The sequence below is a fragment of the Telmatherina bonti genome, assembly GCF_933228915.1.
Source record: "Telmatherina bonti genome assembly, chromosome: 21".
Lineage (NCBI taxonomy): Eukaryota > Metazoa > Chordata > Actinopteri > Atheriniformes > Telmatherinidae > Telmatherina > Telmatherina bonti.
In genome coordinates, this window is record NC_136630.1 from 2,002,279 (window position 1) to 2,028,023 (window position 25,745).

Here is a 25,745-nt window from a genome sequence, read left to right on the forward strand (position 1 = left end):
TCTTTATGGACATCTTCATGGATGTCTTCACGGACGCTTTCATGGACGTCTTCATGGACGTCTTCATAGAAGCCTTCATGGACGTTTTCATGGACGCTTTCATGGACGTCTTTATGGACGTCTTCATGGATGTCTTCATGGATGTCTTCATGGACGTCTTCATGGATGCCTTCATGGACGTCTTCATGGTCATCTTCATGGATGTCTTCATGGACGTCTTCATGGACGTCTTCATAGACATCTTCATGGTCGTCTTCATGGATGTCTTCATGGACGTCTTCATAGACATCTTCATAGACATGTTCATGGTCGTCTTCATGGATGTCTTCATGGACGTCTTCATAGACATCTTCATGGACGTCTTCATGGACGCTTTCATGGACGTCTTTATGGACATCTTCATGGATGTCTTCACGGACGCTTTCATGGACGTCTTCATGGACGTCTTCATAGAAGCCTTCATGGACGTTTTCATGGACGCTTTCATGGACGTCTTTATGGACGTCTTCATGGATGTCTTCATGGATGTCTTCATGGACGTCTTCATGGATGCCTTCATGGACGTTTTCATGGACGTCTTTATGGACGTCTTCATGGACGCTTTCATGGACGTCTTCATGGACGTCTACACGGACATCTTCATGGACGTCTTCATGGACGTCTACACGGACATCTTCATGGACGTCTTCATGGACGCTTTCATGGACGTCTTTATGGACATCTTCATGGATGTCTTCACGGACGCTTTCCTGGACGTCTTCATGGACGTCTTCATGGACGTTTTCATGGACGCTTTCATGGACGTCTTTATGGACGTCTTCATGGATGTCTTCATGGACGTTTTCATGGACGTCTTTATGGACGTCTTCATGGACGCTTTCATTGACGTCTTCATGGACGACTACACGGACATCTTCATGGACGTCTTCATGGACGCTTTCATGGACGTCTTCATGGACATCTTCATGGATGTCTTCACGGACGCTTTCATGGACGTCTTCATGGACGTCTTCATAGAAGCCTTCATGGACTTTTTCATGGACGCTTTCATGGACATCTTTATGGATCTCTTCATGGATGTCTTCATGGACGTCTTCATGGATGCCTTCATGGACGTTTTCATGGATGTCTTTATGGACGTCTTCATGGACGCTTTCATGGACGTCTTCATGGACGTCTACACGGACATCTTCATGGACGTCTTCATGGACGCTTTCATGGACGTCTTTATGGACATCTTCATGGATGTCTTCACGGACGCTTTCATGGACGTCTTCATGGACGTCTTCATAGAAGCCTTCATGGACGTTTTCATGGACGCTTTCATGGACGTCTTTATGGACGTCTTCATGGATGTCTTCATGGACGCTTTCATGGACGTCTTCATGGACGTCTTCACAGATGTCTTCATGGACGTCTTCATGGAAGCCTTCATGGATGTCTTCACGGATGTTTTCATGGACATCTTCATGGACGTCTTGATGGACGTCTTCATGGACGTCTTCATGGATGCTTTCATGGATGCTTTCATGGACGCCTTCATGGACGTCTTCATGGTCATCTTCATGGATGTCTTCATGGACGTCTTCATGGACGCTTTCATGGACGTCTTCATGGACGTCTACACGGACATCTTCATGGACGTCTTCATGGACTTCAACACGGACATCTTCATGGACGTCTTCATGGACGCTTTCATGGACGTCTTTATGGACATCTTCATGGATGTCTTCACGGACGCTTTCATGGACGTCTTCATGGACGTCTTCATAGAAGCCTTCATGGACGTTTTCATGGACGCTTTCATGGACGTCTTTATGGACGTCTTCATGGATGCCTTCATGGACGTTTTCATGGACGTCTTTATGGACGTCTTCAAGGACGCTTTCATGGACGTCTTCATGGACGTCTACACGGACATCTTCATTGACGTCTTCATGGACGCTTTCATGGATGTCTTTATGGACATCTTCATGGATGTCTTCACGGACGCTTTCATGGACGTCTTCATGGACGTCTTCATAGAAGCCTTCATGGACGTTTTCATGGACGCTTTCATGGACGTCTTTATGGACGTCTTCATGGATGTCTTCATGGACGCTTTCATGGACGTCTTCATGGACATCTTCACAGATGTCTTCATGGACGTCTTCATGGAAGCCTTCATGGATGTCTTCACGGATGTTTTCATGGACATCTTCATGGACGTCTTGATGGACGTCTTCACGGTCATCTTCATGGATGTCTTCATGGACGTCTTCATGGACGTCTTCATGGACGTCTTCATAGACATCTTCATGGTCGTCTTCATGGATGTCTTCATGGACGTCTTCATAGACATCTTCATAGACATCTTCATGGTCGTCTTCATGGATGTCTTCATGGACGTCTTCATAGACATCTTCATGGACGTCTTCATGGACGCTTTCATGGACGTCTTTATGGACATCTTCACGGATGTCTTCATGGACGCTTTCATGGACGTCTTCATGGACGTCTTCATAGAAGCCTTAATGGACGTTTTCATGGACGCTTTTATGGACGTCTTTATGGACGTCTTCATGGATGTCTTCATGGACGCTTTCATGGACGTCTTCATGTACGTCTTCACAGATGTCTTCATGGACGTCTTCATGGAAGCCTTCATGGATGTCTTCACGGATGTTTTCATGGACATCTTCATGGACGTCTTGATGGACGTCTTCATGGATGCTTTCATGGATGCTTTCATGGACGCCTTCATAGACATCTTCATGGACGTCTTCATGGACGCTTTCATGGACGTCTTTATGGACGTCTTCATGGATGTCTTCATGGACGCTTTCATGGACGTCTTCATGGACGTCTTCACAGATGTCTTCATAGACGTCTTCATGGAAGCCTTCATGGATGTCTTCACGGATGCTTTCATGGACATCTTCATGGACGTCTTGATGGACGTCTTCATGGATGCTTTCATGGATGCTTTCATGGACGCCTTCATGGACGTCTTCATGGTCATCTTCATGGATGTCTTCATGGACGTCTTCATAGACATCTTCATGGTCGTCTTCATGGATGTCTTCATGGACGTCTTCATAGACATCTTCATGGACGTCTTCATGGACGTTTTCATGGACTTCTTCATGGACGTCTACACGGACATCTTCATGGACGCCTTAATGGACGCTTTCATGGACGTCTTTATGGACATCTTCATGGATGTCTTCACGGACGCTTTCATGGACGTCTTCATGGACGTCTTCATAGAAGCCTTCATGGACGTTTTCATGGACGCTTTCATGGACGTCTTTATGGACGTCTTCATGGATGTCTTCATGGATGTCTTCATGGACGTCTTCATGGATGCCTTCATGGACGTTTTCATGGACGTCTTTATGGACGTCTTCATGGACGCTTTCATGGACGTCTTCATGGACGTCTACACGGACATCTTCATGGACGTCTTCATGGACGTCTACACGGACATCTTCATGGACGTCTTCATGGACGCTTTCATGGACGTCTTTATGGACGTCTTTTTGGACGTCTTCATGGATGTCTTCATGGACGTTTTCATGGACGTCTTTATGGACGTCTTCATGGACGCTTTCATGGACGTCTTTATGGACGTCTTCATGGATGTCTTCATGGACGTTTTCATGGACGTCTTTATGGACGTCTTCATGGACGCTTTCATGGACGTCTTTATGGACGTCTTCATGGATGTCTTCATGGACGTTTTCATGGACGTCTTTATGGACGTCTTCATGGACGCTTTCATGGACGTCTTCATGGACGTCTACACGGACATCTTCATGGACGTCTTCATGGACGCTTTCATGGACGTCTTTATGGACATCTTCATGGATGTCTTCACGGACGCTTTCATGGACGTCTTCATGGACGTCTTCATAGAAGCCTTCATGGACGTTTTCATGGACGCTTTCATGGACGTCTTTATGGACGTCTTCATGGATGTCTTCATGGACGTTTTCATGGACGTCTTTATGGACGTCTTCATGGACGCTTTCATGGACGTCTTCTTGGACGTCTACACGGACATCTTCATGGACGTCTTCATGGACGCTTTCATGGACGTCTTCATGGACATCTTCATGGATGTCTTCACGGACGCTTTCATGGACGTCTTCATGGACGTCTTCATAGAAGCCTTCATGGACGTTTTCATGGACGCTTTCATGGACATCTTTATGGATGTCTTCATGGATGTCTTCATGGACGTCTTCATGGATGCCTTCATGGACGTTTTCATGGACGTCTTTATGGACGTCTTCATGGACGCTTTCATGGACGTCTTCATGGACGTCTACACGGACATCTTCATGGACGTCTTCATGGACGCTTTCATGGACGTCTTTATGGACATCTTCATGGATGTCTTCACGGACGCTTTCATGGACGTCTTCATAGAAGCCTTCATGGACGTTTTCATGGACGCTTTCATGGACGTCTTTATGGACGTCTTCATGGATGTCTTCATGGACGCTTTCATGGACGTCTTCATGGACGTCTTCACAGATGTCTTCATGGACGTCTTCATGGAAGCCTTCATGGATGTCTTCACGGATGTTTTCATGGACATCTTCATGGACGTCTTGATGGACGTCTTCACGGTCATCTTCATGGATGTCTTCATGGACGTCTTCATGGACGTCTTCATGGACGTCTTCATAGACATCTTCATGGTCGTCTTCATGGATGTCTTCATGGACGTCTTCATAGACATCTTCATAGACATCTTCATGGTCGTCTTCATGGATGTCTTCATGGACGTCTTCATGGACGTCTTCATAGACATCTTCATGGACGTCTTCATGGACGCTTTCATGGACGTCTTTATGGACATCTTCACGGATGTCTTCATGGACGCTTTCATGGACGTCTTCATGGACGTCTTCATAGAAGCCTTAATGGACGTTTTCATGGACGCTTTTATGGACGTCTTTATGGACGTCTTCATGGATGTCTTCATGGACGCTTTCATGGACGTCTTCATGTACGTCTTCACAGATGTCTTCATGGACGTCTTCATGGAAGCCTTCATGGATGTCTTCACGGATGTTTTCATGGACATCTTCATGGACGTCTTGATGGACGTCTTCATGGATGCTTTCATGGATGCTTTCATGGACGCCTTCATGGACATCTTCATGGACGTCTTCATGGACGCTTTCATGGACGTCTTTATGGACGTCTTCATGGATGTCTTCATGGACGCTTTCATGGACGTCTTCATGGACGTCTTCACAGATGTCTTCATAGACGTCTTCATGGAAGCCTTCATGGATGTCTTCACGGATGCTTTCATGGACATCTTCATGGACGTCTTGATGGACGTCTTCATGGATGCTTTCATGGATGCTTTCATGGACGCCTTCATGGACGTCTTCATGGTCATCTTCATGGATGTCTTCATGGACGTCTTCATGGACGTCTTCATAGACATCTTCATGGTCGTCTTCATGGATGTCTTCATGGACGTCTTCATAGACATCTTCATGGACGTCTTCATGGACGTTTTCATGGACGTCTTCATGGACGTCTACACGGACATCTTCATGGATGTCTTCATGGACGCTTTCATGGACGTCTTTATGGACATCTTCATGGACGTCTTCATGGACGTCTTCATAGAAGCCTTCATGGACGTTTTCATGGACGCTTTCATGGTCGTCTTTATGGACGTCTTCATGGATGTCTTCATGGATGTCTTCATGGACGTCTTCATGGATGCCTTCATGGACGTTTTCATGGACGTCTTTTTGGACGTCTTCATGGACGCTTTCATGGACGTCTTCATGGACGTCTACACGGACATCTTCATGGACGTCTTCATGGACGCTTTCATGGACGTCTTTATGGACATCTTCATGGATGTCTTCACTGACGCTTTCATGGACGTCTTCATGGACGTCCTCATAGAAGCCTTCATGGACGTTTTCATGGACGCTTTCATGGACGTCTTTATGGACGTCTTCATGGATGTCTTCATGGATGCTTTCATGGACGTCTTCATGGACGTCTTCACAGATGTCTTCATGGACGTCTTCATGGAAGCCTTCATGGATGTCTTCATGGATGCTTTCATGGACATCTTCATGGACGTCTTGATGGACGTCTTGATGGACGTCTTGATGGACGTCTTGATGGACGTCTTCATGGATGCTTTCATGGACGCCTTCATGGACGTCTTCATGGATGTCTTCATGGACGTCTTCATGGACGTCTTCATGGACGTCTTCATAGACATCTTCATGGTCGTCTTCATGGATGTCTTCATGGACGTCTTCATAGACATCTTCATAGACATCTTCATGGTCGTCTTCATGGATGTCTTCATGGACGTCTTCATAGACATCTTCATGGACGTCTTCATGGACGCTTTCATGGACGTCTTTATGGACATCATGGATGTCTTCATGGACGCTTTCATGGACGTCTTCATGGACGTCTTCATAGAAGCCTTAATGGACGTTTTCATGGACGCTTTTTTGGACGTCTTTATGGACGTCTTCATGGATGTCTTCATGGACGTCTTCATGGACGTCTTCATAGACATCTTCATGGTCGTCTTCATGGATGTCTTCATGGACGTCTTCATAGACGTCTTCATGGACGTCTTCATGGACGTCTTTATGGACATCTTCATGGACGCTTTCATGGACGTCTTCATGGACGTCTACACGGACATCTTCATGGACGTCTTTATGGAAGCTTTCATGGATGTCTTCACGGATGCTTTCATGGACGTCTTCATGGACACTTTCATGGACGTCTTTATGGACATATTCATGGATGTCTTCACGGACGCTTTCATGGACGTCTTTATGGACATCTTCATGGATGTCTTCACGGACGCTTTCATGGACGTCTTCATGGACGTCTTCATTGAAGCCTTCATGGACGTCTTCATGGACGCTTTCATGGACGTCTTTATGGACGTCTTCATGGATGTCTTCACGGACGCTTTCATGGACGTCTTCATGGACGTCTTCATAGAAGCCTTCATGGACGTCTTCATGGACGCTTTCATGGATGCTTTCATGGACGACTTTATGGACGTCTTCATGGACACTTTCATGGACGTCTTTATGGACGTCTTCATGGATGTCTTTACGCACGCTTTAATGGACGTCTTCGTGGACGTCTTCATAGAAGCCTTCATGGACGTCTTCATGGACGCTTTCATGGATGCTTTCATGGACGTCTTCATTTACGCCTTCATGGACGCCTTCATGGACGTCTTCATGGACGTCTTCACAGAAGCCTTCATGGACGTCTTCATGGACGCTTTCATGGATGCTTTAATGGACGTCTTCATGGACGCCTTCATGGACGCCGTCCCAGAGACGGTGCTGGTTGGTCAGTCCAAACCTGCCTCCATTAGACGTGCAGGAGAACGTTTTGTATTCTGGACACATCTTCAGCCACACATGGAGCTGCGTACCCAGAAGCATAATTTCTGTCTTACATCTGCGATGCCAGTGGCCATTCTGATCCTGAAGAGGACACACCATGGAGGCGTGAACACTCTCACTCAGTCCTCCTGTGGGATTGGAGTGCAGATAAATGAATCATTGAAAGCCAAACTTGCTTTAGGCATGGCTTGCTGCCTTCAAATGAATTTTTTATGAGCAAGCGCATCTCTGTCTTCATAGTCTCTCCTGTCTGTCTGCTGCAGCTCCCAGTAAAGACATTTATTCTTCCTTTCCCTGCTTGGCTCAGGTATGCAAGGCCTCAGCAAGACATACTGCCCTCACCTGACAACCGGACACTGATATGTTGTGAAGCTGATGGTGCTTCATCTGAGCTGAAACAGCCTGGACTCTGACGGCAACGAGCGCTCGCACACGTCTGGAAAAACACGAGTTTGTATGTTTGAGACGGTGATAGTTAATTTATTCTGCGTTTGTCTCGTCTGTTCTGTCGTATTGATGAACCGGCATTGGACCAGACAGGATAACACATCTACTGCCTGCTGAGCGACTCGTCCTCTGCCTCACATCTGACTCTTCCTCCAATGGACCTATCCCTCCAATGGACTTGTCCCTCCAATGGACTTGTCCATGTGGCGCGGAAGTCCACGTTGCCTTGTATCCTCGTAGGAATCTTTGTTTTCATGACTTTTTCTGCTCTTTCACAAGTTGCTGCAGAACAAACCTGGAAGACTCACTGGCTGCTGCAAAAGGTTCCCTCACAGGAGACACGTGTTACGTGTAAACATGCACACGTGACAAACATGTGAAGCACTTAGGGTTCGTAAAATCTTCACGACTGTTTATCCTACATCAGCAGAAGGTGGTTTTGCAGGAGAACCTCCGACACTGGATTGTGTGGACGGCAGTCTGAAATGTTTCAGGAATTTAAGCTAAAAAAGGAAAAGAAAACACTGAAATATGAACATGACCTCCGAAACATCTGTCCTGATCTCCTGTCCCGGTGTCACACCCTGCTGGAACATCTGTCCACATCCTGCTGGAACATCTGTCCTCATCCTGCTGGAACATCTGTCCTCATCCTGCTGGAACATCTGTCTACATCCTGCTGGAACATCTGTCCACATCCTGCTGGAACATCTGTCCTCATCCTGCTGGAACATCTGTCCTCATCCTGCTGGAACATCTGTCCTCATCCTGCTGGAACATCTGTTCTCATCCTGCTGGAACATCTGTCCTCATCCTGCTGGAACATCTGTCCTCATCCTGCTGGAACATCTGTCCTCATCCTGCTGGAACATCTGTTCTCATCCTGCTGGAACATCTGTCCACATCCTGCTGGAACATCTGTCCTCATCCTGCTGGAACATCTGTCCACATCCTGCTGGAACATCTGTCTACATCCTGCTGGAACATCTGTCCTCATCCTGCTGGAACATCTGTTCTCATCCTGCTGGAACATCTGTCTACATCCTGCTGGAACATCTGTCCTCATCCTGCTGGAACATCTGTCTACATCCTGCTGGAACATCTGTCCTCATCCTGCTGGTTAGATACAGGTCTGTAGCTAGTTAGAGACAGGTCCCTAGTTGGTTAGAGACAGGTCTGTAGCTGGTTAGGGTCTGTAGCTTGTTAGAGACAGGTCTGTAGCTGGTTAGGGTTAGAGACAGGTCTTTAGCTGGTTAGAGACAGGTCTGTAGGTGGTTAGTGACAGGTCTGTAGCTGGTTAAGGATGGGTCTGTAGTTAATTAGAGACAGGTCTATAGCTGTTTAGGGTCTGTAGCTGGTTACAGACAGGTCTGTTGCTGGTTAGAGACAGGTCTGTAGCTGGTTAGGGTTAGGGTCTATAGCTGGTTAGAGACAGGTCTGTCGGTGGTTAGAGACAGGTCTGTAGTTGGTTAGAGACAGGTCTGTAGTTGGTTAGGGTCAGGGTCTGTAGCTGGTTAGAGACAGGTATTTAGCTAGTTAGAGACAGGCCTGTAGCTGGTTAGGGTCTGTAGCTTATTAGAGACAGTTCTGTAGCTGGTTACACAGGTCCTTTTGCTGGTTAGATCTGGATCTGTATCTGGTTAGAGACAGGTCTGTAGCTGGTTAGAGACAGGTCTGTAGCTGGTTAGAGTTCAGGTCTGTAGCTGGTTAGAGTTCAGGTCTGTAGCTGGTTACAGACACGTCTGTAGCTGGTTACAGACACGTCTGTAGCTGGTTACAGACACGTCTGTAGCTGGTTACAGACACGTCTGTAGCTGGTTAGGGTTTGGGTCCCTAGCTGGTTAGGGTCTGTAGCTGGTTAGAGACAGGTGTAATGAGTTACCCTGAGGATCCTTAATACCGCCACACACAGGGAGTTCTGGACAAATGACCAGTTTATTGGTGAAGGAGTATGAACAGAAGATCAGTCCAGGGGAGTGGTCTGCAGAGGAAACCAGACAACAGCTGGGAGGTAAACAGGATGGCAAAATACTCATCCAGGCAAAGACAAGGCTCAGAGATCCAAAGACAGGCAGGGTCGGTAACCAGAAGATCCGAAAGGTAGCGGTATCCGTCGAGGGCAAGGCAAGGTGGGTAATCCAGGGGCATGAAGCAGAGGGTCGGCAACTGAGGAACAATCCGTAGAACGCTGGAACAAAACTAGACATAGGTCTGATTATTATCTGGCAGAAAAGGAGGGATTGGAGGGAGCTTAAGTAGGCAGTGAGAGAAAAGGAAACCAGGTGAACGGAATGAGGTAGCAGAGGCAATTAGGAAGCCAGCAGGTGGATCGAGTAATCAATGATGAGCGCCGGGAGATCAGGGTGGCAAAAACATGACAGTACCCCCCCCCCTCAAGGTCCGGCACCAGACGGACCACCAGGCATGTCAGAATGGCGGAGATGAAAATCCCGAACAAGGGACCCATCCAAAACAAAACGAGCAGGAACCCAAGAGCGCTCCTCCGGCCCATAACCCTCCCAGTCAACCAGGTACTGCAACCCATGGCCCCGCCGCCGGGAGCGGAGTAGACGACGAACAGTGTAGGCAGGCCCCCCATCAATGAACCGGGCGGGAGGAGGGGGCCCGGAGGGGGGTGCAAACCGGGAAGAGAACACAGGTTTGATACGGGAGACATGGAAAGTGGGGCAAACCCGCAGGGTCCTAGGCAGTCGAAGACGTACAGCCATGGGGTTAACCACCCTGGTTATAGGGAAAGGGCCAATGAAGCGAGGGGCCAACTTGCGATTCTCAACCCGAAGGGGAAGGTCCTTGGTTGACAACCACACCTCCTGCCCCACTTGATACTCCGGTGCAGCAATCTGCCGACGATTAGCAGCCCGAGAATACACTGCAGACGTCTTCAACAGGGCACAACGAGCCCTCCGCCATACACGCTGACATCTCAGTGCTGCTGAGTGAGCTGAGGGGACTGTGATGGCAATCTCCTGTAGATCAAAGAGTGGCGGCTGGTATCCATACACAGTGTAGAACGGAGAGAGCCCTGTGGAGCTGGAGGGGAGCGAGTTAAGGGAATATTCCACCCAAGGAATGTTCTGTGACCACATGGAGGGATCCCGTTCACACAACATACGTAGCTTAGTCTCCACCTCCTGGTTGACCCGCTCCGTCTGTCCATCTGTCTGTGGATGATACCCAGAGGAGAGACTCACTTGGATCCCAAGAAGGTTGCAAAACTCCTTCCAAGAAAGAAATTGGGGACCTCTGTCAGAGACGATGTCATCCGGAAGTCCATGTAAACGAAATACCTCCCTGGCAAGGATCTCCCCTAATTCCTTAGAGGACGGCAACTTGGCAAGAGGAACCAAATGAGTCATTTTGGAGAAACGGTCAACTATGGTAAGTAGTACTGAATGATTCTTGGAGTTGGGCAGACCTGTGATGAAATCCATTGACAAATGAGACCAAGGACGACGTGGAATTGGGAGCGGCCGCAGAAAACCAGCTGGCGGTCGATGAGAAGACTTAGCTTGGGAACAGACACGGCAAGCAGCGATGAATTCCTTGACATCCTGGACCAAGGTCTCCCACCAGAAGCGACTCTGTACCACTGACAGAGTCTTGGTCACACCTGGGTGACAAAATAAACGAGAACTGTGACAACATGACAGTACCTCTGGGACAAGGTGCACTGGAACAAAGAGGCGACCCTGGGGACAGTTCTCAGGAATCTGGTGTTGTTGTTGGGCCTCCCTTATCTTTATCTCCAAACCGAGTCTGATGACCCTCAGCCGGACAGAATGGGGAAGGATGTAATCATTCTGACCCTCGGACTGTCCCTCCTCTGGAACCTCATGAAGCCTTGAGAGAGAATCCGGCTTGGTGTTCTTAGTTCCTGGTCTGTAGGATAGAGAGAAGTTGAATCTGCTGAAGAACAGGGACCATCTAGCCTGTCTGGGATTGAGTCTCATAGCAGATCGTAGGTACTCAAGGTTCTTATGATCCGTCCACACAATGAATGGGTGCTTAGCCCCCTCCAGCCAGTGCCTCCACTCCTCGAGAGCCAGTTTAACGGCCAGGAGCTCGCGATCTCCCACATCATAATTCCTCTCGGTTGTGGAGAGACCTCTTGAAAAGAAGGCACATGGATGAGTCTTGCCATCAGAAAACCTTTGACTTAGAATAGCCCCCACTCATGCGTCAGAGGCATCCACTTCAACAATAAACTGCCGATCAGAATCCGGTGCGTGGAGGACAGGTGCCGAGGTGAACAAGTCCTTTAAGCGAGAGAAGGCACGGTCCGCCGCTGTGTTCCAAATAAACCTGTTCTTAGATGAGGTAAGAGCATGCAAAGGTGAGGCGATGGAACTGTAATTTCTTATGAACCTCCGATAGAAATTGGCAAAGCCTAGGAATCTCTGAAGTTGCTTACGAGACTGGGGAACCGGCCATTCCTTCACTGCTGAAACTTTGCTGAGATCCATGGACATTCTGTTGGGCGAGATGACATAGCCCAGAAACGATATAGAACTTCGGTGGAACTCACACTTCTCTGCTTTTACAAAAAGGTTATTCTGTAAAAGACGGAGAAGGACAGTGCGGACATGGCTCTGGTGCGTGGGGAGGTCTTTGGAAAAAATCAAAATGTCATCAAGATAAACAAAAACATATAGTCCAACCATATCTCTGAGAACATCATTAATTAGGGACTGAAAAACTGCAGGAGCATTAGTTAGGCCAAAAGGCATGACAAGGTACTCGTAGTGCCCTGTGGGTGTATTGAATGCCGTCTTCCACTCATCTCCCTCTTTGATGCGGATGAGGTGATAGGCATTTCTGAGATCCAGCTTGGTGAAGATGGTGGCACCTTGAATGAGATCAAAAGCAGTGTTCATAAGGGGAAGAGGATAACGGTTCTTTATAGTTATGTCATTTAGTCCTCTGTAATCAATGCATGGTCTTAGAGTTCCATCCTTCTTTCCTACAAAAAAAACCCTGCAGCAGCAGGAGATGAAGAGGGGCGTATTATTCCAGTCTTAAGTGCCCCTTCAATGTACTCCATCGCATGAGTCTCAGGTCCTGACAAGGAGTATAAACGGCCCTTGGGAGGGAAGGTACCGGGTAAAAGATCAATGGAGCAGTCATAGGGACGATGTGGAGGAAGAGAAGTTGCCAAGTGCTTGTTGAATACCTGCTTGAGGTCGTGATACTCAGGAGGAACCTTAGAAAGATCTGGGTAGGTCTCCTGACAAACTGGTTCAGCGGAGGGTGAATTAGCCGTTAGAAGACATGTGGAATAACAAGAGGATGACCAGCTCAGGACCTCACTTGTCCTCCAATCAATGTGCGGATTGTGGTGAAGCAGCCAAGAAGCACCAAGAATAATGGGTAGCTCAGGGGAATGGATGACAAGGAAGGATACCATCTCCTGGTGATTTCCTCCTACAATGAACTTGAGAGGCGCAGTCTCTTCCGTGATCTGGTGCAACACATGACCATCAAGTGCAAATACTTTCTGCTTCTTAGAGGTGGGTAGTAATGGAATGTTAAGAGATCTTGCCAAGCCCGCATCAATGAATTCCGTATCAGGCCCAGAATCGATACATGCCATAACCTGCTTAGGAAGACCATTTATGAGGAGTTGTGCCTGTAACGAGACTAAAGAGGATTTCACCAACTTCTGACTCAGTAGGAACCTCCTCTCTCCTACTGAGTCCGGTCTTTTAATGGACACCGGTGAACCAGGTGCCCGCTCTCTCCGCAATAGAAGCACAATCCCTCCTTTGAACGTCATGCCCTCTCTTGTGGTGTCAGGCGGGTCCGTCCAATCTGCATGGGAACCACAGGGTCCCCTACTGGAGCTGGAAATACAGGAGATTGTGCCAGGGGATTACATTGTGACACGGGCCTTGATGTAGTGCGAAGGCTGTTAGAGGTTCGGCTCCTCTCCACTCTGCGTTCGTGAAGCCTCTGATCGATCCTGGAGGAGAGCATCTCCAGCTGGTTCAGACATCTCGGAGCTTCCCGGGTAGCCAGTTCGTCCTTAATCTCCTCATTAAGTCCTTGATAGAAAGCGTCACATAACGCCTCATCATTCCAGCGGCTTTCTGCTGAGAGAGTATGAAAATCTATTATATAGTCAGTAACCCGCCTCTTGCCTTGCTTTAGAGCTAACAGACCCCGGGCAGCCTCTCTCTCAGGTGGAACTGGGTCAAAGACTCTGATGAGCTCCCTTGTGAAGTCCTTGTAATTATAGCAGATGAGCAAGTCTGTCTGCCATTCAGCCGTTCCCCACAGCTTGGCTTTCCCTGAAAAAAGTGAAATCATATAGGCAATCCTAGCCCGTTCTGACGGGAAGGAAGAGGGCTGCAATTCAAAATGGATCTCACACTGGGTTATGAAGGGCTGACACTGACTCCGCTCACCTGAAAATACCTCTGGAGGAGTCAGACGTGGTTCATGGCAAGGTGAGACTTGGCAAAGAGACGACGATCCAGTAGCTTGGACAGAGGCACCTTCCAGTGGAGCTGCAACTGAGGAGAGGTTAGATAACATAGTCATCATGTCCTGCATGCTTGCTTCCAGTTTGGTGATGGACTTCTCAACACATGAGCGCCACTCCTGTGTGGACGATGGATCCATGTTGGCCAGATAATACTGTAATGAGTTACCCTGAGGATCCTTAATACAGCCACACACAGGGAGTTCTGGACAAATGACCAGTTTATTGGTGGAGGAGTATGAATTGAAGATCAGTCCAGGGGAGTGGTCTGCAGAAGAAACCAGGCAACAGCTGGGAGGTAAACAGGATGGCAAAATACTCGTCCAGGCAAAGACAAGGCTCAGAGATCCAAAGACAGGCAGGGTCGGTAACCAGAAGATCCGAACGGTAGCGGTATCCGTCGAGGGCAAGGCAAGGTGGGTAATCCAGGGGCATGAAGCAGAGGGTCGGCAACTGAGGAACAATCCGTAGAACGCTGGAACAAAACTAGACATAGGTCTGATTATTATCTGGCAGAAAAGGAGGGATTGGAGGGAGCTTAAGTAGGCAGTGAGAGAAAAGGAAACCAGGTGAACGGAATGAGGTAGCAGAGGCAATTAGGAAGCCAGCAGGTGGATCGAGTAATCAATGATGAGCGCCGGGAGATCAGGGTGGCAAAAACATGACAACAGGTCTTTAGGTAGTTAGAGACAGATCTGTAGCTTGTTAAGGACGGGTCTGTAGTTAGTTAGAGAAGGGTCTGTAGCTGGTTAGGGTCTGTAGCTTGTTAGAGACACGTCTGTAGCTGGTTAGGGACAGGTCTGTAGCTGGTTAGGGTCAGGGTCTGTAGCTGGTTAGGGTTAGAGACAGGTCTGTAGCTGGTTAGAGACAGCTCTGTACCTGGTCAGAGAAAGGTCTGTAGGTGGTTAGAGACAGGTCTGTAGCTTGTTAGAGACAGGTCTGTAGCTGTTTAGGGTTAATGTCTGTAGTTGGTTCGAGACATTTTTATAGCTGGTTAGAGACAGGCCTGTAGCTGGTTATGGTCTGTAGCTGGTTACAGACAGGTCTGTAGCTGGTTAGGGTCTGTAGCTTGTTAGAGACAGGTCTGTAGCTGGTTACACAGGTCTGTTGCTGGTTAGATACAGGTCTGTACCTGGTTAGAGACAGGTCTGTAGCTGGTTAGAGATCGGTCTGTAGCTGGTTAGGGTCAGGTCTTTAGCTAGTTAGAGAAAGGTCTGTAGGTGGTTAGAGACAGGTCTGTAGCTGGTTAAGGACAGGTCTGTAGCTAGTTAGAGACAGGTCTGTAGCTGGTTAGGGTTCGGGTCTGTAACTTCTTAGAGACAGGTCTGTAGCTGGTTAGAAACAGGCTTTCAGCTGGTTAGGGTTAGGGTCTATAGCTGGTTAGAGACAGGTCTGTAGCTGGTTAGAGGCATGTTAGAGACAGGTCTGTAGCTAGTTAGAGACAGGTCTGTAGCTAGTTAGAGACAGGTCTATAGCTGGTTAAGAACAGGTCTGTAGCTGGTTAGAGGCATGTTAGAGACAGGTCTGTAGCTAGTTAGAGACAGGTCTGTAGCTGGTTAAGGACAAGTCTGTAGCTAGTTAGAGCAGGTCTGTAGCTAGTTAGGGTTCGGGTCTGTAACTTCTTAGAGACAGGTCTGTAGCTGGTTAGAAACAGGTTTTCAGCTGGTTAGGGTTAGGGTCTATAGCTGGTTAGAGACAGGTCTGTAGCTGGTTAGAGGCATGTTAGAGACAGGTCTGTAGCTGGTTAGGGACAGGTCTGTAGTTGGTTAGAGACAGGTCTGTAGCTTGTTAGAGAAAGGTCTGTGGGTGGTTAGAGACAGGTCTGTAGCTTGTTAAGGACGGGTCTGTAGTTAGTTAGAGACAGGTCTGTAGCTGGTTATGGTCTGTAGCTTGTTACAGACATGTCTGTAGCTGGTTACACAGGTCCTTTTGCTCGTTAGATACAGGTCTGTAGCTGGTTAGGGCCAGATCTGTAGCTAGTTAGAGACAGGTCTGTAGCTGGTTAGGGTTTGGGTCCCTAGCTGGTTAGCGACAGGTCTGTAGCTGGTTAGGGTCTGTAGCTGGTTAGAGACAGGTCTGTAGCTGGTTAGAGACAGGTCTGTAGCTGGTTAGAGACAGGTCTGTAGCTGTTTAGTGTTAATGTCTGTAGTTGGTTCGAGACATTTCTATAGCTGGTTAGAGACAGGCCTGTAGCTGGTTATGGTCTGTAGCTGGTTACAGACAGGTCTGTAGCTGGTTAGGGTCTGTAGCTTGTCAGAGACAGGTCTGTAGCTGTTTAGTGTTAATGTCTGTAGTTGGTTCGAGACATTTCTATAGCTGGTTAGAGACAGGCCTGTAGCTGGTTATGGTCTGTAGCTGGTTACAGACAGGTCTGTAGCTGGTTAGGGTCTGTAGCTTGTTAGAGACAGGTCTGTAGCTGGTTACACAGGTCTGTTGCTGGTTAGATACAGGTCTGTAACTGGTTAGAGACAGGTCTGTAGCTGGTTAGAGATCGGTCTGTAGCTGGTTAGGGACAGGTCTGTAGCTGGTTAGGGTCAGGTCTTTAGCTAGTTAGAGAAAGGTCTGTAGGTGGTTAGAGACAGGTCTGTAGCTGGTTAAGGACAGGTCTGTAGCTAGTTACAGACAGGTCTGTAGCTGGTTAAGAACAGGTCTGTAGCTAGTTAGAGACAGGTCTGTAGCTAGTTAGGGTTCGGGTCTGTAACTTCTTAGAGACAGGTCTGTAGCTTGTTAGAGAAAGGTCTGTGGGTGGTTAGAGACAGGTCTGTAGCTTGTTAAGGACGGGTCTGTAGTTAGTTAGAGACAGGTCTGTAGCTGGTTATGGTCTGTAGCTGGTTACAGACATGTCTGTAGCTGGTTACACAGGTCCTTTTGCTCGTTAGATACAGGTCTGTAGCTGGTCAGGGCCAGATCTGTAGCTAGTTAGAGACAGGTCTGTAGCTGGTTAGGGTTTGGGTCCCTAGCTGGTTAGCGACAGGTCTGTAGCTGGTTAGGGTCTGTAGCTGGTTAGAGACAGGTCTGTAGCTGGTTAGAGACAGGTCTGTTGCTGGTTACAGACACGTCTGTAGCTGGTTAGGGTTAGGGTCTCTACCTGTTAAGAGACAGGTCTATAGCTGGTTAGGGACAGGTCTTAGACTAGTTAGAGAAAGGTCTGTAGCTGGTTAGGGTCTGAAGCTGGTTAGAGACACGTCTGTAGCTGGTTAGAGATAGGTCTGTAGCTGGTTAGGGATAGGTCTGTAGCTGGTTAGGGTTAGAGACAGGTCTGTAGCTGGTTAGAGACAGGTCTGTAACTGGTTAGATTAAGGTCTCTAGGTGGTTAGAGACAGGTCTGTAGCTAGTTAGAGACAGGTCTGTAGCTTGTTAAGGACGGGTCTGTAGTTAGTTAGAGAAAGGTCTGTAGCTTGTTAGAGACACGTCTGTAGCTGGTTAGAGATAGGTCTGTAGCTGGTTAGGGATAGGTCTGTAGCTGGTTAGGGATAGGTCTGTAGCTGGTTAGGGTTAGAGACAGGTCTATAGCTGGTTAGAGACAGGTCTGTAACTGGTTAGATTAAGGTCTGTAGGTGGTTAGAGACAGGTCTGTAGCTGGTTAAGGACAGGTCTGTAGCTAGTTAGAGACAGGTCTGTGGCTAGTTAGAGACAGGTCTGTAGCTAGTTAGGGTTCGGGTCATTAACTTGTTAGACACAGGTCTGTAGCTGGTTATAGACAGGCCTTCAGCTGGTTAGGGTTAGGGTCATTAACTTGTTAGAGACAGGTCTGCAGCTGGTTAGAGGCTGGTTAGAGACAGGTCTGTAGCTTGTTAGAGACAGGTCTGTCGGTGGTTAGAGACAGGTCTGTAGCTGGTAAGGGTCAGGGTCTGTAGCTGGTTAGAGACAGGTCTTTAGCTAGTTAGAGACAGGTCTGTAGCTGGTTAAGGACAGGTCTGTAGTTAGTTAGAGAAAGGTCTGTAGCTGGTTAAGGACAGGTCTGTAGCTAGTTAGAGACAGGTCTGTAGCTGGTTAGAGACATGTCTGTAGCTGGTTAGGGTTAGAGACAGGTCTGTAGCTGGTTAGCGACAGGTCTGTACCTGGTTAGAATAAGGTCTGTAAGGGGTTAGAGACAGGTCTGTAGCTGGTTAAGGACAGGTCTGTAGCTAGTTAGAGACAGGTCTGTAGCTGGTTATGGTCTGTAGCTGGTTACACATGTCTGTAGCTGGTTACACAGGTCCTTTTGCTCGTTAGATACAGGTCTGTAGCTGGTTAGGGCCAGGTCTGTAGCTAGTTAGAGAGAGGTCTGTAGCTGGTTAGGGTTTGGGTCCCTAGCTGGTTAGAGAAAGGTCTGTAGCTGGTTAGGGTCTGTAGCTGGTTAGAGACAGGTCTGTAGCTGGTTAGGGACAGGTCTTTCACTAGTTAGAGAAAGGTCTGTAGCTGGTTAGGGTCTGTAGCTGGTTAGAGACAGGTCTTTAGGTGGTTAGAGACAGGTCTGTAGCTTGTTAAGGACGGGTCTGTAGTTAGTTAGAGACAGGTCTGTAGCTGGTTAGAGACAGGTCTGTAGCTGGTTAGAGACAGGTCTGTAGCTTGTTAAGGATGGGTCTGTAGTTAGTTAGAGACAGGTCTGTAGCTGGTTAGGGTTTGGGTCCCTAGCTGGTTAGAGACAGGTCTTTAGCTGGTTAGGGTCTGTAGCTTGTTAGAAACAGGTCTTTAGGTGGTTAGAGATAGGTCTGTAGCTGGTTAGGGATAGGTCTGTAGCTGGTTAGGGTGAGAGACAGGTCTGTAGCTGGTTAGAGACAGGTCTGTACCTGGTTAGAGAAAGGTCTGTAGCTGGTTAGAGACAGGTCTGTAGCTGGTTAGGGTCTGTAGCTTGTTAGAGACACGTCTGTAGCTGGTTAGAGATAGGTCTGTAGCTGGTTAGGGATAGGTCTGTAGCTGGTTAGGGTTAGAGACAGGTCTGTAGCTGGTTAGAGACAGGTCTGTAGCTAGTTAGAGGCTGGTTAGATTAAGGTCTGTAGGTGGTTAGAGACAGGTCTGTAGCTGGTTAAGGACAGGTCTGTAGCTAGTTAGAGGCTGGTTAGAGACAGGTCTGTAGCTGGTTAGAGACAGGTCAGCAGCTGGTTAGAGGCTGGTTAGAGACAGGTCTGTAGCTGGTTAGAGACAGGTCTGTAGCTGGTTAGGGACAGGTCTGTAGCTGGTTAGGGTCAGGGTCTGTAGCTGGTTAGAGACAGGTCTGTAGCTAGTTAGAGAAAGGTCTGTAGGTGGTTAGAGACAGGTCTGTAGCTGGTTAGGGATAGGTCTGTAGCTGGTTAGGGTTAGAGACAGGTCTGTAGCTGGTTAGAGACAGGTCTGTAACTGGTTAGATTAAGGTCTGTAGGTGGTTAGAGACAGGTCTGTAGCTGGTTAGAGACAGGTCTTTAGGTGGTTAGAGACAGGTCTTTAGCTTGTTAAGGACGGGTCTGTAGTTAGTTAGAGACAGGTCTGTAGCTGGTTAGAGACAGGTCTGTAGCTTGTTAAGGATGGGTCTGTAGTTAGTTAGAGACAGGTCTGTAGCTGGTTAGGGTTTGGGTCCCTAGCTGGTTAGAGACAGGTCTGTGGCTAGTTAGAGACAGGTCTGTAGCTAGTTAGGGTTCGGGTCATTAACTTGTTAGAGACAGGTCTGTAGCTGGTTATAGACAGGCCTTCAGCTGGTTAGGGTTAGGGTCATTAACTTGTTAGAGACAGGTCTGCAGCTGGTTAGAGGCTGGTTAGAGACAGGTCTGTAGCTTGTTAGAGACAGGTCTGTCGGTGGTTAGAGACAGGTCTGTAGCTGGTTAGGGTCAGGGTCTGTAGATGGTTAGAGACAGGTCTTTAGCTAGTTAGAGACAGGTCTGTAGCTGGTTAAGGACAGGTCTGTAGTTAGTTAGAGAAAGGTCTGTAGCTGGTTAAGGACAGGTCTGTAGCTAGTTAGAGACAGGTCTGTAGCTGGTTAGAGACATGTCTGTAGCTGGTTAGGGTTAGAGACAGGTCTGTAGCTGGTTAGCGACAGGTCTGTACCTGGTTAGAATAAGGTCTGTAACGGGTTAGAGACAGGTCTGTAGCTGGTTAAGGACAGGTCTGTAGCTAGTTAGAGACAGGTCTGTAGCTGGTTAGAATTCAGGTCTGTAGCTTATTAGAGACAGACCTGTAGCTGGTTATGGTCTGTAGCTGGTTACAGACATGTCTGTAGCTGGTTACACAGGTCCTTTTGCTCGTTAGATACAGGTCTGTAGCTGGTTAGGGCCAGGTCTGTAGCTAGTTAGAGAGAGGTCTGTAGCTGGTTAGGGTTTGGGTCCCTAGCTGGTTAGAGAAAGGTCTGTAGCTGGTTAGGGTCTGTAGCTGGTTAGAGACAGGTCTGTAGCTGGTTAGGGTCAGGTCTTTCACTAGTTAGAGAAAGGTCTGTAGCTGGTTAGGGTCTGTAGCTGGTTAGAGACAGGTCTTTAGGTGGTTAGAGACAGGTCTGTAGCTTGTTAAGGACGGGTCTGTAGTTAGTTAGAGACAGATCTGTAGCTGGTTAGAGACAGGTCTGTAGCTTGTTAAGGATGGGTCTGTAGTTAGTTAGAGACAGGTCTGTAGCTGGTTAGGGTTTGGGTCCCTAGCTGGTTAGAGACAGGTCTTTAGCTGGTTAGGGTCTGTAGCTTGTTAGAGACAGGTCTTTAGGTGGTTAGAGATAGGTCTGTAGCTGGTTAGGGATAGGTCTGTAGCTGGTTAGGGTGAGAGACAGGTCTGTAGCTGGTTAGAGACAGGTCTGTACCTGGTTAGAGAAAGGTCTGTAGCTGGTTAGAGACAGGTCTGTAGCTGGTTAGGGTCTGTAGCTTGTTAGAGACACGTCTGTAGCTGGTTAGAGATAGGTCTGTAGCTGGTTAGGGATAGGTCTGTAGCTGGTTAGGGTTAGAGACAGGTCTGTAGCTGGTTAGAGACAGGTCTGTAGCTAGTTAGAGGCTGGTTAGATTAAGGTCTGTAGGTGGTTAGAGACAGGTCTGTAGCTGGTTAAGGACAGGTCTGTAGCTAGTTAGAGGCTGGTTAGAGACAGGTCTGTAGCTGGTTAGAGACAGGTCAGCAGCTGGTTAGAGGCTGGTTAGAGACAGGTCTGTAGCTGGTTAGAGACAGGTCTGTAGCTAGTTAGAGAAAGGTCTGTAGGTGGTTAGAGACAGGTCTGTAGCTGGTTAGGGATAGGTCTATAGCTGGTTAGGGTTAGAGACAGGTCTGTAGCTGGTTAGAGACAGGTCTGTAACTGGTTAGATTAAGGTCTGTAGGTGGTTAGAGACAGGTCTGTAGCTGGTTAGAGACAGGTCTGTACCTGGCTAGAGAAAGGTCTGTAGGTGGTTAGAGAAAGGTCTGTAGCTGGTTAGAGACAGGTCTGTAGCTGGTTAAGGATGGGTCTGTAGTTAGTTAGAGAAAGGTCTGTAGCTGGTTAGGGTCTGTAGCTGGTTAAAAACAGGTCTGTAGCTGGTTACACAGGTCTGTTAATGGTTAGATACAGGTCTGTACCTGGGTAGAGACAGGTCTGTAGCTGGTTAGACATCGGTCTGTAGCTGGTTAGGGACAGGTCTATAGCTGGTTAGGGACAAGTCTTTAACTAGTTAGAGAAGGGTCTGTAGCTGATTAGGGTCTGTAGCTGGTTAGAGACAGGTCTGTAGCTAGTTAGAGAAAGGTCTGTAGGTGGTTAGAGACAGGTCTGTAGCTGGTTAAGGACAGGTCTGTAGCTAGTTAGAGACAGGTCTGTAGCTGGTTAGGGTTTGGGTCCCTAGCTGGTTAGAGACAGGTCTGTAGCTGGTTAGGGTCTGTAGCTGGTTAGAGACAGGTCTGTAGCTGGTTACAGACATGTCTGTAGCTGGTTAGGGTTAGGGTCTCTACCTGTTAAGAGACAGGTCTATAGCTGGTTAGGGACAGGTCTTTAACTAGTTAGAGAAAGGTCTGTAGCTGGTTAGGGTCTGTAGCTGGTTAGAGACAGGTCTGTAGCTTGTTAAGGACGGGTCTGTAGTTAGTTAGAGACAGGTCTGTAGCTGGTTAGAGACAGGTCTGTAACTGGTTAGATTAAGGTCTGTAGGTGGTTAGAGACAGGTCTGTAGCTGGTTAAGGACAGGTCTGTAGCTAGTTAGAGACAGGTCTGTGGCTAGTTAGAGACAGGTCTGTAGCTTGTTAAGGACGGGTCTGTAGTTAGTTAGAGACAGGTCTGTAGCTGGTTAGGGTCTGTAGTTTGTTAGAGACACGTCTGTAGCTGGTTAGAGATTGGTCTGTAGCTGGTTAGGGTTAGAGACAGGTCTGTAGCTGGTTAGAGACAGGTCTTTAGGTGGTTAGAGACAGGTCTTTAGCTTGTTAAGGACGGGTCTGTAGTTAGTTAGAGACAGGTCTGTAGCTGGTTAGAGACAGGTCTGAAGCTTGTTAAGGATGGGTCTGTAGTTAGTTAGAGACAGGTCTGTAGCTGGTTAGGGTTTGGGTCCCTAGCTGGTTAGAGACAGGTCTGTAGCTGGTTAGGGTTAGAGACAGGTCTGTAGCTGGTTAGAGAAAGGTCTGTAGCTGGTTAGAGACAGGTCTGTAGCTGGTTAGAGACAGGTCTGTACCTGGCTAGAGAAAGGTCTGTAGCTGGTTAGAGACAGGTCTGTAGCTGGTTAGAGACAGGTCTATAGCTGGTTAGAGACAGGTCTGTACCTGGCTAGAGAAAGGTCTGTAGCTGGTTAGAGACAGGTCTATAGCTGGTTAGATACAGGTCTGTACCTGGTGAGAGACAGGTCTGTAGCTGGTTAGAGACAGGTCTGTACCTAGCTAGAGAAAGGTCTGTAGGTGGTTAGAGACAGGTCTGTAGCTGGTTAAGGATGGGTCTGTAGTTAGTTAGAGAAAGGTCTGTAGCTGGTTAGGGTCTGTAGCTGGTTACAAACAGGTCTGTAGCTGGTTACACAGGTCGGTTAATGGTTAGATACAGGTCTGTACCTGGGTAGAGACAGGTCTGTAGCTGCTTAGACATCGGTCTGTAGCTGGTTAGGGACAGGTCTTTAGCTGGTTAGGGACAAGTCTTTAACCATTAGAGAAGGGTCTGTAGCTGATTAGGGTCTGTAGCTGGTTAGAGACAGGTCTGTAGCTAGTTAGAGAAAGGTCTGTAGGTGGTTAGAGACAGGTCTGTAGCTGGCTAAGGACAGGTCTGTAGCTAGTTAGATACAGGTCTGTAGCTGGTTAAGGACAGGTCTGTAGCTAGTTAGAGACAGGTCTGTAGCTAGTTAGGGTTCAGGTCTGTAACTTGTTAGAGACAGGTCTGTAGCTGGTTAGAAACAGGCTTTCAGCTGGTTAGGGTTAGGGTCTATAGCTGGTAAGAAACAGGTCTGTAGCTGGTTAGAGGCATGTTAGAGACAGGTCTGTAGCTGGTTAGGGACAGGTCTGTAGTTGGTTAGAGACAGGTCTGTAGTTGGTTCGTGACATTTCTATAGCTGGTTAGAGACAGGTCTGTAGCTGGTTATGGTCTGTAGCTGGTTACAAACAGGTCTGTAGCTGGTTACACAGGTCTGTTAATGGTTAGGTACAGGTCTGTACCTGGGTAGAGACAGGTCTGTAGCTCGCTAGACAGGTTTGTAATTTGTTAGAGACAGGTCTGTAGCTGGTTAGAGAAAGGTCTGTAGTTGGTTAGAGACAAATCTGTAGCTTGTTAGAGACAGGTCTGTGGGTGGTTAGAGACAGGTCTGTAGCTTGTTAAGGACGGGTCTGTAGTTAGTTAGAGACAGGTCTGTAGCTGGTTAGGGTCTGTAGCTTGTTAGAGACAGGTCTGTAGCTGGTTAGATACAGGTCTGTAGCTGGTTAAAGACAGGTCTGTAGCTGGTTAAAGACAGGTCTGTAGCTGATTAGGGCCAGGTCTGTAGCTAGTTAGAGACAGGTCTGTAGCTGGTTAGGGTTTGGGTCCCTAGCTGGTTAGAGACAGGTCTGTAGCTGGTTCGGGTCTGTAGCTGGTTAGAGACAGGTCTTTAGGTGGTTAGAGACATGTCTGTAGCTTGTTAGGGTCTGTAGCTTTTTAGAGACACGTCTGTAGCTGGTTAGGGATAGGTCTGTAGCTGGTTAGGGTTAGAGACAGTTCTGTAGCTGGTTAGAGACATGTCTTTACCTGGTTAGAAAAAGGTCTGTAGGTGGTTAGAGACAGGTCTGTAGCTGGGTAAGCACAGGTCTGTAGCTAGTTAGAGACAGGTCTGTAGCTAGTTAGGGTTCGGGTCTGTAACTTGTTAGAGACAGGTCTGTAGCTGGTTAGAAACAGGCTTTCAGCTGGTTAGGGTTAGGGTCTATAGCTGGTTAGAGACAGGTCTGTAGCTTGTTAGAGATCGGGCTGTAGCTGGTAAGGGACAGGTCTATAGCTGGTTAGGGACAAGTCTTTAACTAGTTAGAGAAGGGTCTGTAGCTGGTTAAGGACAGGTCTGTAGCTAGTTAGAGAAAGGTCTGTAGGTAGTTAGAGACAGGTCTGTAGCTGGTTAAGGACAGGTCTGTAGCTAGTTAGAGACAGGTCTGTAGCTGGTTAAGGACAAGTCTGTAACTTCTTAGAGACAGGTCTGTAGCTGGTTAGAAACAGGCTTTCAGCTGGTTAGGGTTAGGGTCTATAGCTGGTTAGAGACAGGTCTGTAGCTGGTTAGAGGCATGTTAGAGACAGGCCTGTAGCTGGTTAGAGACAGGTCTGTAGCTGGTTAGAGACAGGTCTGTAGCTTGTTATAGACAGGTCTGTAGCTGGTTAGAGACAGGTCTGTGGCTTGTTAAAGACAGGTCTGTAGCTGATTAGGGCCAGGTCTGAAGCTAGTTAGAGACAGGTCTGTAGCTGGTTAGGGTTTGGGTCCCTAGCTGGTTAGAGACAGGTCTGTAGCTGGTTAGGGTCTGTAGCTGGTTAGAGACAGGTCTTTAGGTGGTTAGAGATAGGTCTGTAGCTGGTTAGGAATAGGTCTGTAGCTGGTTAGGGTTAGAGACAGTTCTGTAGCTAGTTAGAGACAAGTCCGTAGCTGGATCGGGTCTGTAGCTGGTTAGAGACAAGTCTTTAGGTGGTTAGAGACAGGTCTGTAGCTGGTTAAGGACAGGTCTGTAGCTAGTTAGAGACAGGTCTGTAGCTGGTTAGAGTTCAGGTCTGTAGCTTATTAGAGACAGGCCTGTAGCTGGTTATGGTCTGTAGCTGTTTACAGACAGGTCTGTAGCTGGTTAGGGCCAGGTCTGTAGCTAGTTAGAGACAGGTCTGTAGCTGGTTAGGGTCTGTAGCTGGTTAGTGACAGGTCTGTAGCTGGTTAGAGACAGGTCTGTAGCTGGTTAGGGTTAGGGTCTCTACCTGTTAAGAGACAGGTCTATAGCTGGTTAGGGACAGGTCTTTAACTAGTTAGAGAAAGGTCTGTAGCTGGTTAGGGTCTGTAGCTGGTTAGAGACATGTCTGTACCTGGTTAGAT